Source organism: Arvicanthis niloticus, chromosome 1 (assembly GCF_011762505.2).
Source record: "Arvicanthis niloticus isolate mArvNil1 chromosome 1, mArvNil1.pat.X, whole genome shotgun sequence".
In the NCBI taxonomy this organism is placed as follows: domain Eukaryota; kingdom Metazoa; phylum Chordata; class Mammalia; order Rodentia; family Muridae; genus Arvicanthis; species Arvicanthis niloticus.
Window position 1 is genome coordinate 5,622,126 of NC_047658.1, and position 11,816 is coordinate 5,633,941.

Here is an 11,816-nt window from a genome sequence, read left to right on the forward strand (position 1 = left end):
TAATTGTGGGAAGCACCAAGCATAGCTTCTAAAACTTAGCCAATTTATAGAGACCTCTGAACACCTGGACACTCGCTCTACTTCGAAACGTTGGAGCATCTGGAAGATATAAATTCTTAAATGGCACCAATTTACTTTGTTTACAAATTTTAAGGTTTTCATTGGCATGAGCTTCTTAGTGATATAAGAGTCAGATGAATATTGTTACTCTCATAATGATTATTCTTATTAATTATTATTAAATTTTAAGAGAGATGTTGTGGCAGAATAAATAGCAATACAGAGAAACAATGAGAAAAACCCAAGAGAGAGAAGGAAAAGGGGCATAGATCAAAAGATACAAGATATGGATTTAAAAGTCATGACTGGTTCTAAATTGAGCTAGATAAAGAGAAATGCAGACTGAGTGAAGAGAAAATGCCATAGTTCTCTGAGACAGACATCATGTAAGATTTTGACAGAGGAAGAAGAAACAGGAAGGAGCCACTGAAGGGCACATTGCTAAGGACCATAATGAAAACATTTTTAGATGAAGTCAGAACAGGAAGGGTTATAAAACAGGATCCCAACAAGCATTAAAAGTTCAATTGATATCTCTGGGAGCCCTGCTTTCTCTCTGAAGGGAAAAGAAAAAGCAGTCAATATGGTGGCAGGGGGCATGTAGGGGAAGTAGGAAGAGTAGAAGGAGGAAAGAATTTGTTCAGGATATAATATATGAGAGAAGAATAAATACAAAGAAAAAGGAAAAAGAGTTGGCATAGTCTGGGGTTGGATGGATGGCTCAATAGTCAAAAGCATGCCCTGCTGTTGCTAAGGACTGAGTTCAGATCCCAGGTCCACAACTGCTGGTAACTCTGGCTCTTCATAGACATGGATACACACACACACACACACACACACACACACTCACTCACACAAGAGATAGTGTGTGTGTGTGTGTGTGTGTGTGTGTGTGTGTGTGTGTGTGTGTGTGTTAGAAAATAAAGCAAACCTTTTTGGGTTTTGTTGTTGTTTTAAAAAAACAAAAGCTTAAAAAAAAAATAAAAAGGCATGGTGGTACATGCCTTTAATCTCAGTACCCAGGAGGCAGAGGCAGGGGAGTTTCTGTGAGTTTGAGGGCAGCCAGGTCTGCAGTGTGAGCTCCAGGACAGCCAGAACTACACAGTCAAACTATGACTTAAAGAACAAATAATAAGATTCAGCCAACAAAGTGCAACTTGACCCCCAGGAGTTCTGACATATCTAGGGTCACAGGTGAGGCCCCAACCTCCACGGTAATATCTGGCCTAAATGGGACCCCCCAGGACACAGGAGACACAGGAACCCCCACCCAGCCAGAGGGATCCTTCCAGTTTGCACCTGCTCCCGGATGTGGAGGCTGTGCGCTGGCCTCCCCAAACCCACACACAGCCAGAAATAGCTCAGCCCCCAGGAACTGTGACACATCCAAGATCATAGACTTGCAGGAGGGACAGGCTGCAGTCAAAGACAGCAAGACCAGTTAACACCAGAGATAACTAGATTGCGAGAGGCAAAGGCAAGAACATAAGCAACAGAAACCATGGCTACTTGGCAGACCTATCAGAATTACACCAGACTTCTCAACAGAGACTCTAAAATCCAGAAGATCTTGGGCAGATGTCATATAGACCCTAAAAACAACAAAAATGCCAGTCTAGGCTACATCAGAAACTAGTTCTCCCACCATAGCAAGCCCTGGATACCCAAAACACTTGAAAAGCAAGATTCAGATCTAAAATCCCATCTCATGAAAATGATAGAGAACTTTAAGAAGTACATACATAATTCCCTTAAATACAGGAGAACACAGGTAAATAAGTAGAAGCCCTTAAAGAAGAAACATAAATCTCTTTTAAAAATACAGGAAAACATACTCAAACAGGTGAAGGAATTGAACAAAATTGTCCAGGATCTAAAAATGGAAATGAAAACATTAAAGAAAACATAAAGGAAAACAACTCCAGAGATGAAAAACATAGGAAAGAGAGTCACAGACACAAGCATCACCAACAGAATACAAGAGATAAAAGAGAGAATCTCAGGTGTAGAAAACACCATAGAAGACAATGACACAACAGTCAAAGAAAGTACAAAAAGCTCCTAACTCAAAACATTTAGGAAATCCAGGATACAATGAGAAGACCAAACCTAAGAATAATAGGTATTGAGAGTGAAGATTCCCAACTCAAAGGGCCAGTAAACACCTTCAACAAAATTATAGAAGAAAACTTCCCTAACCTAAAGAAAGAGATGCCTATAACATACAAGAAGCCTACAGAACACCAAACAGATTGGACCAGAAAAGAAATTCCTCCCATCACATAATAATCAAAACATCAAATGCACAGAACAAAGACTATTGAAAGTTGTAAGGGAAAAAGGTCAAGTAACATATAAAGGCAGACCTATCAGAATTACACCAGACTTCTCAACAGAGACTCTAAAAGCCAGAAGATGTTGGGCAGATGTCATATAGACCCTAAGAGAACAAAAATGCCAGCCCAGGCTACTGTAGCCAGCAAAACTCTCAATTACCATAGACCGAAGAACCAAGATATTCCATGACAAAACCTAATTTAAACAATATCTTTCCACTAATTCAGTCCTATAAAGAATAATAAAAGGAAAACTCCAATACAAGGAGAGAAACTACAGGCAACAAAAAAACAAGAAATTAGCCCTGGCCCAGATACTGGTGGCTGGAGCAGTCTCCCAGCCGATCTGCTCCGCTCTGGAAACTGAGTCCTGAGGTACCCTAGGGAGGGCACAGACTGCAGAAATAATCCCAAAAAAAAGCTGGAGTAGCCATTCTAATATCCAAAAAATAGACTTTAAACTAAAAGTTATCAAGAAATATGGGGAAGGACACTTCATATACATCAAAGGAAAAATCCACCAACACAAACTCTCCATTCTGAGCATCTATGCCCAAATGCAAGGGTACCCACATTTATAAAAGAAACATCACTGAATCTCAAGGCACACATTGAACATCAGACAATAACAGTAGGAGACTTCAACATCACACTCTCATCAATGGATACACCATGGAAACTAAATAGACACACAGTGAAAATAACAGAAGTTGTGAACCAAATGGACTTAACAGATATCTACAGAACACTTCACCCTAAAACAAAAAATATATACCTTCTTCTCAGGACCTCATGGCACCTTGTCCAAAATTTACCATATAATTAGACACAAACCAGCCTCAACAGATACAAGACCATTGAATTAATCTTATGTATTCTATCAGGCCACCAAGGACTAAAGCTGGTCTTCAATAACAACAAAAACAATGGAAAGCCCACATACACATAGAAACTGAACAACGCTCTACTCAATAATAACTTGGTCAAGGAAGAAATAAAGAAAGAAATTAAAGACCTTTTAAAATTTAATGAAAATGAAGGCACAACACACCAAAACTTATGGGACACAATAAAGCAGTGCTAAGATGAAAACTCACAGCTCTTAAGTGCCTCCAAAAAGAAACTGGAGAGAGCATACACTAGCAGCTTGACAGCATACCTGAAAGCTCTAGAACAAAATGAAGCAAATATACCGAAGAGGAGTAGAGGGCAGGAAATAATCAAACTCAGGACCTGAAATCAACCAAGTAGAAACAAAAAGAACTATAAAAAGAATCAACAAAACCAGGAGCTGGTTCTTTGAGAAAATCAACAAGAAAAATAAACCCTTAGCCAAACTAACTAGAGAACACAGAGACAGTATCCAAATTAACAAAATTAGAAATAAAAGGGAGACATAAGAACAGAAACTGAGAAAAAATTTAAATCATCAGTTTCTACTACAAAAGCCTATACTCAACAAAACTGGAAAATCTCAAGGTAATTAATGATTTTTCTAGACAGATATCAGGTACCGAAGTTAAATTGGAATCAGATAAACCATTTAACAGTTCCATAACCCCCAAGGAAATAGAAGTGTTGGACTCTTAAGTATCCAAAACCAAGGGACACTCCCACAGAGAACCCACAGGCAGGACTTGTTGTAATAACATGAGGTTTATTGATACTGGTGCACCAGGACTCTCTTGTGTGCAGGCAAAAGAGAGTGCTGAATCAGAGTTGAGGCCGTTTATATACCAATATTCACAAGGCTCATAAAGGCAGTTTTACCTCTTAATCAATAACTACAAAGGCTGATTTTAACATCCGTTCTCAAGCTTGGTTTCTTTCCCAGTCTCTGTCCCTATTTACATCTGTATCTCTCTCCGGGAGAATTCTTTTAAGTGACTGTTTACCCAGGTGTTTTATTGCCTCTATCTTGGGTCCTTTGTTCTTTTGAAATGTTAGTTCAAGTCCCTGGGATGCACCCCAGGGGCAGCTAACACTTGAGTGTAAATTGAAACTCTGAACCTAAGAATCTTTCATGTTGAGACCTTAAATTTCATTTTTACAATTTATTCTCACATTCCCTCCTTTTCTCTTATGGCCAAATTCCAATCTTGGAATTATGAATCATCATCTGGGTGTACAGAGTGATATTGTTGTCTAAGCATCTAACTATATCTTTGTCATTGAATCTTTAACTATCTTTTTCTCACCCCCTGGATGGTCTCTAGTATGTACTTAGGTAAAGTAGCTGTCTCTTTATACACACACACACACACACACACACACTGATGGGCCTGTTGGCTTTTTTCATCTCGGGGGAGCACATATGTACCTTAAGTCCCACTCTTTAAGGCTGTGTCTGGGACACGGTTTAGATTCAAATGTCTCTTATCTCTGACAATTGGGTAATCTCTACCCCTGTGTCTCTAGGATGGGCATATCTCAGGAGTCAAGGCCTGTTGTTCTTTGGCCTTCTAGAACACTAGGTGATCTTGAGCTTGAGGGGATTGTTCAGGTGTCTGGCTGTTCTCCAGTTGGCATCAGGCACAGGTGTTGGTCCGAGTTATATGAAGTCAGGCAGCATCTACTTTAACAGAGGTCGGGATGGTTGACATCACCAGGAACAGTCTCTTAGTAGCCTGAAAAATCATTTCTCGTGCAAGAGGGACATTCTGGGTTTGGAATAGGGACAAGGGAAGGGACACCCCCCAGCCAATGCCAGTATCTGAGGGCAATTTAGTTTTAGGGTTCTGTTTATTCTCTCTACCTGTCCTGAGCTTTGGAGACAGTATGAACAATGAAGCTTCTAATTAGTCTCTAGTATCTCTGACAATTCCTGAATTACCTTAGAAATAAAAACAAAACTGCTATCTGATCTAATTATCTCAGACACTTGAAACCTTGGGAAGATCTCTACTCTAGGATGTTTTCTCCTAGGTATTTTCTTATTTACTCTAAGTCTCATAAGCCTTTGCTTGTTGACATATCTTACACTGTCTTATTATTTCTCTGGCCCAAAACCTGAGGTCCATTATACACTTTAAATCTCTTGACTGCTTGGTTGCACTCATATCTCAAGAGTCCATTTGTGCATTTAGCCTGGTAAGTCTTTTGTTTTCTGGGAAGTATAGTTCTCCCTTCTTGTGTGCACCATTGCCTCTTTTCCTCTAGATAGTAGCTAGCAGGATGGCTAGCAATCTGAGTTCTTTCTCTTACTCTGTGTTTTAAGTGAGGCCATCTCTTAGGCCCATAACCGGGACAGGCTCCTGTATCAAGCCACTTGATCTGTTCGGTTATTGCCTCAGGCCACTGAGTCTCCTCCCTTCTGGTGTCCTGGGCAATGAATATTTACAGCTGTTGGCTTCATCAGGGCATCTAAGAGATCTGAGTTTCTGATGTGAGTAGTCTTTTCTCTTAGTATACAGTCCTATGGACATGGGCTGTGGCAAAAGCATACCTGCTGTTTTGATGTTGATTTTCTTGTCAGCCCCAAGTTCCAAAGTTGCTCTCTGCACCGACGAGCCCAGGGGTGAGGAGTCAGCCCAGATGACATTTGTGTCCACCACAGTAGCGCTGGCTTGTCTCTGACCAGCATGGAGAAAACTGCTCCTGTCTGTAAAGCAGGTTGCCTCGGCTCCCGGCTGGAGTCAGTAGGAGAAGCCTTTCTTCTACCCGTGAGTTCTTATCAGTTAGTTGCAGCCCGTCGGGTAGGAAGTGTATCTGGGCCCCCATCCTGGGGAGTAAGTCTCGACCCAACAGAGGGTAGGGACAATCTAGGATGACCATAAATGAATGGAATACCCAGCCCATCTCTTGGTCCACCATTTTTTAGGTATTCCATGAATACATTTTGGCCCATCGGCTTGGAGGAGGACCCTGTGTCTATCAAGAGTTGGGTGGCTCCAAGCCCCGTCTATCTCAATCACTGTCTTTACACAGAGCTAATATCTTCACCATTTGGGGTGTTTTTCTCAAGGCCTGGGATTTCCTGACCCTGGCTTCTATTTGTTAAGGCCCTCTTGGACCCCGAAGCTGGCTCTTTCACTTGTAACGTGCACAGTGGTCTTTTTTAAGGGGTTTATCTCTCTTTGATTGGAGTCCCTCTTCTCTGCTTTTTTCTATTATAGCCAAGCTTTTCTGTAAATTTCTTTCCTGTCACCTTTCTTTTTCTTCACCTCTCTCTAGACTTTCTCAGCAACTTACACTAAACCTTTTAATGACTTATCTCATAGTCTCTCTAGCCTCTGAAGCCTTGTCTATATTGACAGAATGTCTCTGTGAGCTAGTCTAAAAAGGCTGTGGGCAACTCATCTGATCCCTGCTTAACCTCATGTGTCTTGGTCAAAATTAGTGGGGTCTCATGTAGCTCTCTCTCTCAAGATCTATCAATGGGATATGGCATGGGCCTTTAGGTGTCCCTTACCTTCTGTCACATGAAGGTCTCAGTCACATCTGGTCAGAAGTAACCTGCTGTTGACCATGGCCTGATCAATTGATGGCGTCCCCATATCTGAGGGAACATTTTTTTTATCTTCTCTTGCTCTTCAATTCTGAAGAGAACTTCTGAAAACCAGAACCTATAAGGTCTTGGGGAAGAAAGGCTTTTATCCTATCTATTGTTTTGATCACCTGTAAAAGCAGAGACTGATGTATTTGTGAGGTGGCATGACTGCTGTTCACATCACACTAGAGACCACAGTCCTACAAACAGTACCTTGTCTACAGGTGATGTGAGCTCACCTCTAAAGCTCTAAGAAAGAAACTAAATCAGAATGAATAGTCTTATCTACAGCGTTTCACAGCAAGAACTGTTAAGATGTTGAAGGCTCACACAGTATTAACATTTTTTTAAAGGCAACTTGAGTTACATTTGGCACTTACTTGAATTTATCTATTAGGGACACACTTATGGACAATTTATTTGTATTTAACTTTTGGCAAAATAGCATAGTTCTATAAAAACTTTTTAAAGGGTTATTTCTGATTAAAATACTGTTTTGGAAGTGATACACAACAAGAACAAGAAAGTGAACATTTTTATATCTAACATAAGAGCACAAGCTCTTTATTACTTCCTCAATTTCATCCTGTCTGAACTCCCATCTTTGAACCAAACCTTGATGTAAGTCTCATATAAACAATGGCTAGAAAGTCTATCAAAATGGAGGCCTATATATTTTTTTGCTCTCTGACTCAGGACAGCCTGTAAGTTTTTATAGCAGGCGGCCTGCCTGCAAACAGTCTCAGAGTTCTCAAGCAGGTCTCCAGCTCTCAGAGCAACCTGCAACTTCTCACAGCAGGCAGCCTTGGGGTCCACAGCCTAGACACACCATAGCTCTGGGCTGGTTCATGCACGCTGGGCTAAGCAGTTGTCCCATGCTGTCCTGTCGCTGCCTCTGCCACTGCCTGTTAGGGGCAAAGGCCCAGCCTACGCTCACTCTGGCAATTTCTTAAGCAATACAAAAAATTTTTTTCTCTTTTTTTGTCTTTTCTCCCCTTTTCTCTTTGTATAGCTAGCTTCCTCTTTTCACTGTCCAGATCTCTTCTCTTTCTTTTTTTTTATTTGTCTAAAACTTTATTTCAAAGTTATTTGCCTTGCTATTAGTAAGGTGTGGTTAAAACTCTGTGCCAGTATCGCCAGGCTTGCCCACTGCCGGCAATGGACTCTGAGAAAACCCACTTCTTGGCACCCAAATATTAAATTACTCTTTTCAAAACATACAGAACTCTCAATACTTGCAAAAAAGAAAAAAAGAAAAAGAAAATTACATGCACCATTTCCCCACCATTCATTAAATCTGAACTTACATTATTCATCTATAGCAGTGGATGTTAAAATGAGATCATTTTAACCAATTAAAACTGTACAAATCAAAATTCTACTAGTTAATATTGACAAGAGTATCTTACAAATGCTATATTACATACCACCTTGCAGTCTGAAACATTACACACTTAGGTGTTCAGATAACTGAAACTTCACAGAATGAAATGCAAATAAAGTTAAAAAAAACTTAGTTCTGTACATTAGTTCCAGCTACCTCTATGTTACAGTCTATGAGGCTCATGTCATTTTTCAGCACCAAAAATCACCCAGAGAACTTTCTAATGAATTTTCTTATTCATCTCATATGGTAGTTTTTGCTTTAAAAGTCAAAGTTTAAGAAAAAGTGTTGTGAGTTCTAATTCTAGATCTTGAAGTGAATATTCCTTTTGGCTAATCAGGCTATGTGAAATTTTCACTACGTGAAAATGTGGGTTAGGGGCTGGAGAGATGGCTCAGCGGTTGAGAGCACTGACTGCTCTTCCAGAGGTCCTGAGTTCAATTCCCAGAAACCACATGGTGGTTCACAACCATCTGTAATGGGATCTGATGCCCTCTTCTGGTGTGTCTGAAGACAGTGACAGTGTACTCATATATATATATATAAAGTAAATAAATCTAAAAAAAAAAAAAGAAAATGTGGGTTAGATTTTTCTTATTATTGAACAGATACAAAAACAAACAAAACACAAAAAATACACAAACCACAAAAGGAAGAAAGGTGTCCCATGAATTTAAGCTGTCTATGAATTGGATCTGTAACACTGTAACCTAATAATGCCCCGCCCCATCCTTCCTACTTCATACTTTATCCCACAGGTAAGATGCTCAGGACGGCAGGAAGCTTCCGCACACCCGCTCCAATGTTTCTATCCTAGTGCTGCGAGTGCCAGCCATAGCTCTTCCCACAGCTGTGTCCACAGCGCCCGGGTTTACCCTGCTTGTTGTGATGGAGACCTACTCAATGCCCAGCATCCTTCTGCTCACGTGATTACGGCTAACCTTTCTCACTGATGGCTCATCCAGATCCTAGAACCAAACCCTCTTTTTTTCTCTTCAGGATTTACAAATCTTCAAAAAAGATAAATGTTTGCCTTGCCATTGTCAAACAGGGTTTTGTGTGTAACATTTAAATTCCACAATCCCCAACCTAAGTAAGTTTTTTTTTCAAAAGCTACAGGTACTTTTTTTTATTTAAGTATAAAATTCTTACACATAAAAAAAAAAGAAAAAAAAAGTTTCTACATTGGACACTAGTACCTCCGCCTTTTGCTGTCAGAAGCAGTCAGTCCATACCACGTTTGAAAACTAAACCGTATGCGTGTAAGCATCAAGAGAGGTGTAAAGCCCTGCAGAGTCCTTGTACATCACTGCAGCACATCACTGGCCAGACCGTAACAAGAAGCAGGTCAGCAAGTTCAGCAGAGACTTTTCCAAAAACACAATCACTTTCTGGGCTCTGTGTCAGTTACATTACATTTTAAGCAACACGTAATCTGTAAAATTGTGCCAAGACATCCATTCCTCTGACCGTTTCCACTCCCCATCCCAGCCCCAGCCTCGGGAGGCCACAGAGCTCTCAGTGCTTCCCGTTGCTGATGACAGCTGATTCAGGTTCGGCTGAGGTTGCAGGGAGCCTTGGCACTTTCTTAGCAGGGCTTGGAATATGCTCTGTAGCTGTGTTTGAATGCACAAGTCCCACTCCTTCATCCAAACTGTGGTCATTTGTGGAGGGTCGGCGGGCATAGGTTCTTCTGTGCTTTTCATCCACTCTGACTAGATACCACGTTCCTTCAAAGAGTGAATCTATTGAACACTGGGGAAGATAGTTGGCTAAGTGATGTGTGTCCTCTCTGAGTTTCATGTTTTCAGCAAAGACATCTGGTGCCACACAAGTTCTTGCGTCAAGCCTTGATTTAAGGTCACATAAACTTCTTGTTATTTTATCAAGGGCAGATCCTGGTGTGGCGTCTTGTGTGACTTTAAGGGAGTACAGAGTGGCAGCCAAGCCAGAACTATAAGAGAACACTCCAATCCTCTTCCCTGCCAACTGCTGAGGTGAGTACTGTGGTGCCAGAACAGAAGTAAGGTAACCATATACAGAGGATGTGTACATATTAACATTTTGATTAGATACAAGCAAAGATGCCTTTGTTTTCTGGTTGAATAGCTCAGGACTAGCCTTCATAAATGCCTTTTCCACATCTCTGTCAAAGTAAGTATCTTCTAATTTAACATCCCCAAAGGCTTCCAGCCCTCTGTAAATACTGTTTTTATCTCTGTTTTGATCATTAAGAAAGTCATTCAGGAACATCCAGGCTAGAGATTTCTGTACCAGTTTACAGTATGGTGAGTGAAAGATCATGAAACCAAAATCATTCAGGGTAAAATCTTTATCCTTTCCCTCTTTCTGCCACTGGGCACAGATCTTTTTTCAGTAGACAGAATAGCAGCGGTCCAGGGCGCTGAGGTAGCACTGTATGGAGAGTTTCCCATCTACCACAGGGTATTCAGACAGCATATCAGGCTTGTAAAAGTCATAAGCATGCTGCATATGTGTCCCACAAATCCCTCGGTCAAAAATTAAAGGAGCATTTGGCCCAATTATCAGGGCCACAGCCCCAATGCTGCCTGTAGGCCTGGCATTTCCTGTGACATATATAGCAATGTCTCCAGCAAACACCAGAGCATAGCGTCCATCCCAAGAGCTGAATTCGATCCAGTTCACAGCATTGAAGACTGCAGCTGTGCCCCCATAGCATGCATTGGTTGTATCTATTCCTTCTTTATCTGTATTCCCAGACTCCTCAAACAGCTGCATCAAATTAGACTTCACTGATTTAGATTTGTCGATGATCGTCTCTGTTCTGACTTCTAGCCGCCCCATGCAATCATAGGAAAGGTTATTTCTCTTCATCAGTTTCTGAACCACAGTCAGGCAAAGAGAGTTGATGTCTTCGCGATCCATGCAGAAGCCCATCCTGGCCTGGCCCAGGCTGATGGTATACTTTCCAGCATCTACACCATCGTATTTTTCCAACTCAGCTTGATCAACATACTGAGAAGGAAAGTAGATTTCAAGGGCAACGATTCCCACATCTTTCGGCCAGCAAGCTTCTGCATTCAAAGGAAATGACCCTGGCATGGTGAAAGAGCCAAAGGCGATCGAACCCTAGGAGTAGAACGGAGGGAGCAAAGCAAAGAGGACAGTCTCTCTTCTCTTTCTTATCCCTTCCTGTTTCCTCTTCATTTCTGACCTTATTTACTCTCCTCTTCTCTACTCAATCTCTTTTTTTTCTGTGTCCTTAAAGTAGCAGGCATAAATTAGGGCCCAGCAGTTCCTGCTGAGATAGTACAAAGGCTATTTGTTTAATCTGCTGGCTTGGACTGAGGTGTTAATGTGGCCAGAAACTGCAGTTTTTTTCTTCTCAAAGACTCAAACAGATATCAGACCAGCATAGTGAGTAAACTTTTTAAGGTAGGCAAATAAGATTTTATTAAATAGCAACTCTAATTATCTCTCACGACCAAGTCTTACCTCCCTGGTGCTCCTTTATCTCTCTCAGCTGTCTCAAGAAGAACCGACTAAAAGATCTCTCTCTCTCTCT

The 11,816-nt window shown here is 41.1% G+C and overlaps 1 pseudogene; it reads right to left on the reverse strand.

Annotated features, from left to right (window-relative positions):
- Nucleotides 1-9,624: 9,624 nt before the first annotated feature.
- On the reverse strand, nt 9,625-11,353 carry LOC117717178 (hydroxymethylglutaryl-CoA synthase, cytoplasmic pseudogene; annotated as a pseudogene).
- Nucleotides 11,354-11,816: the final 463 nt, after the last annotated feature.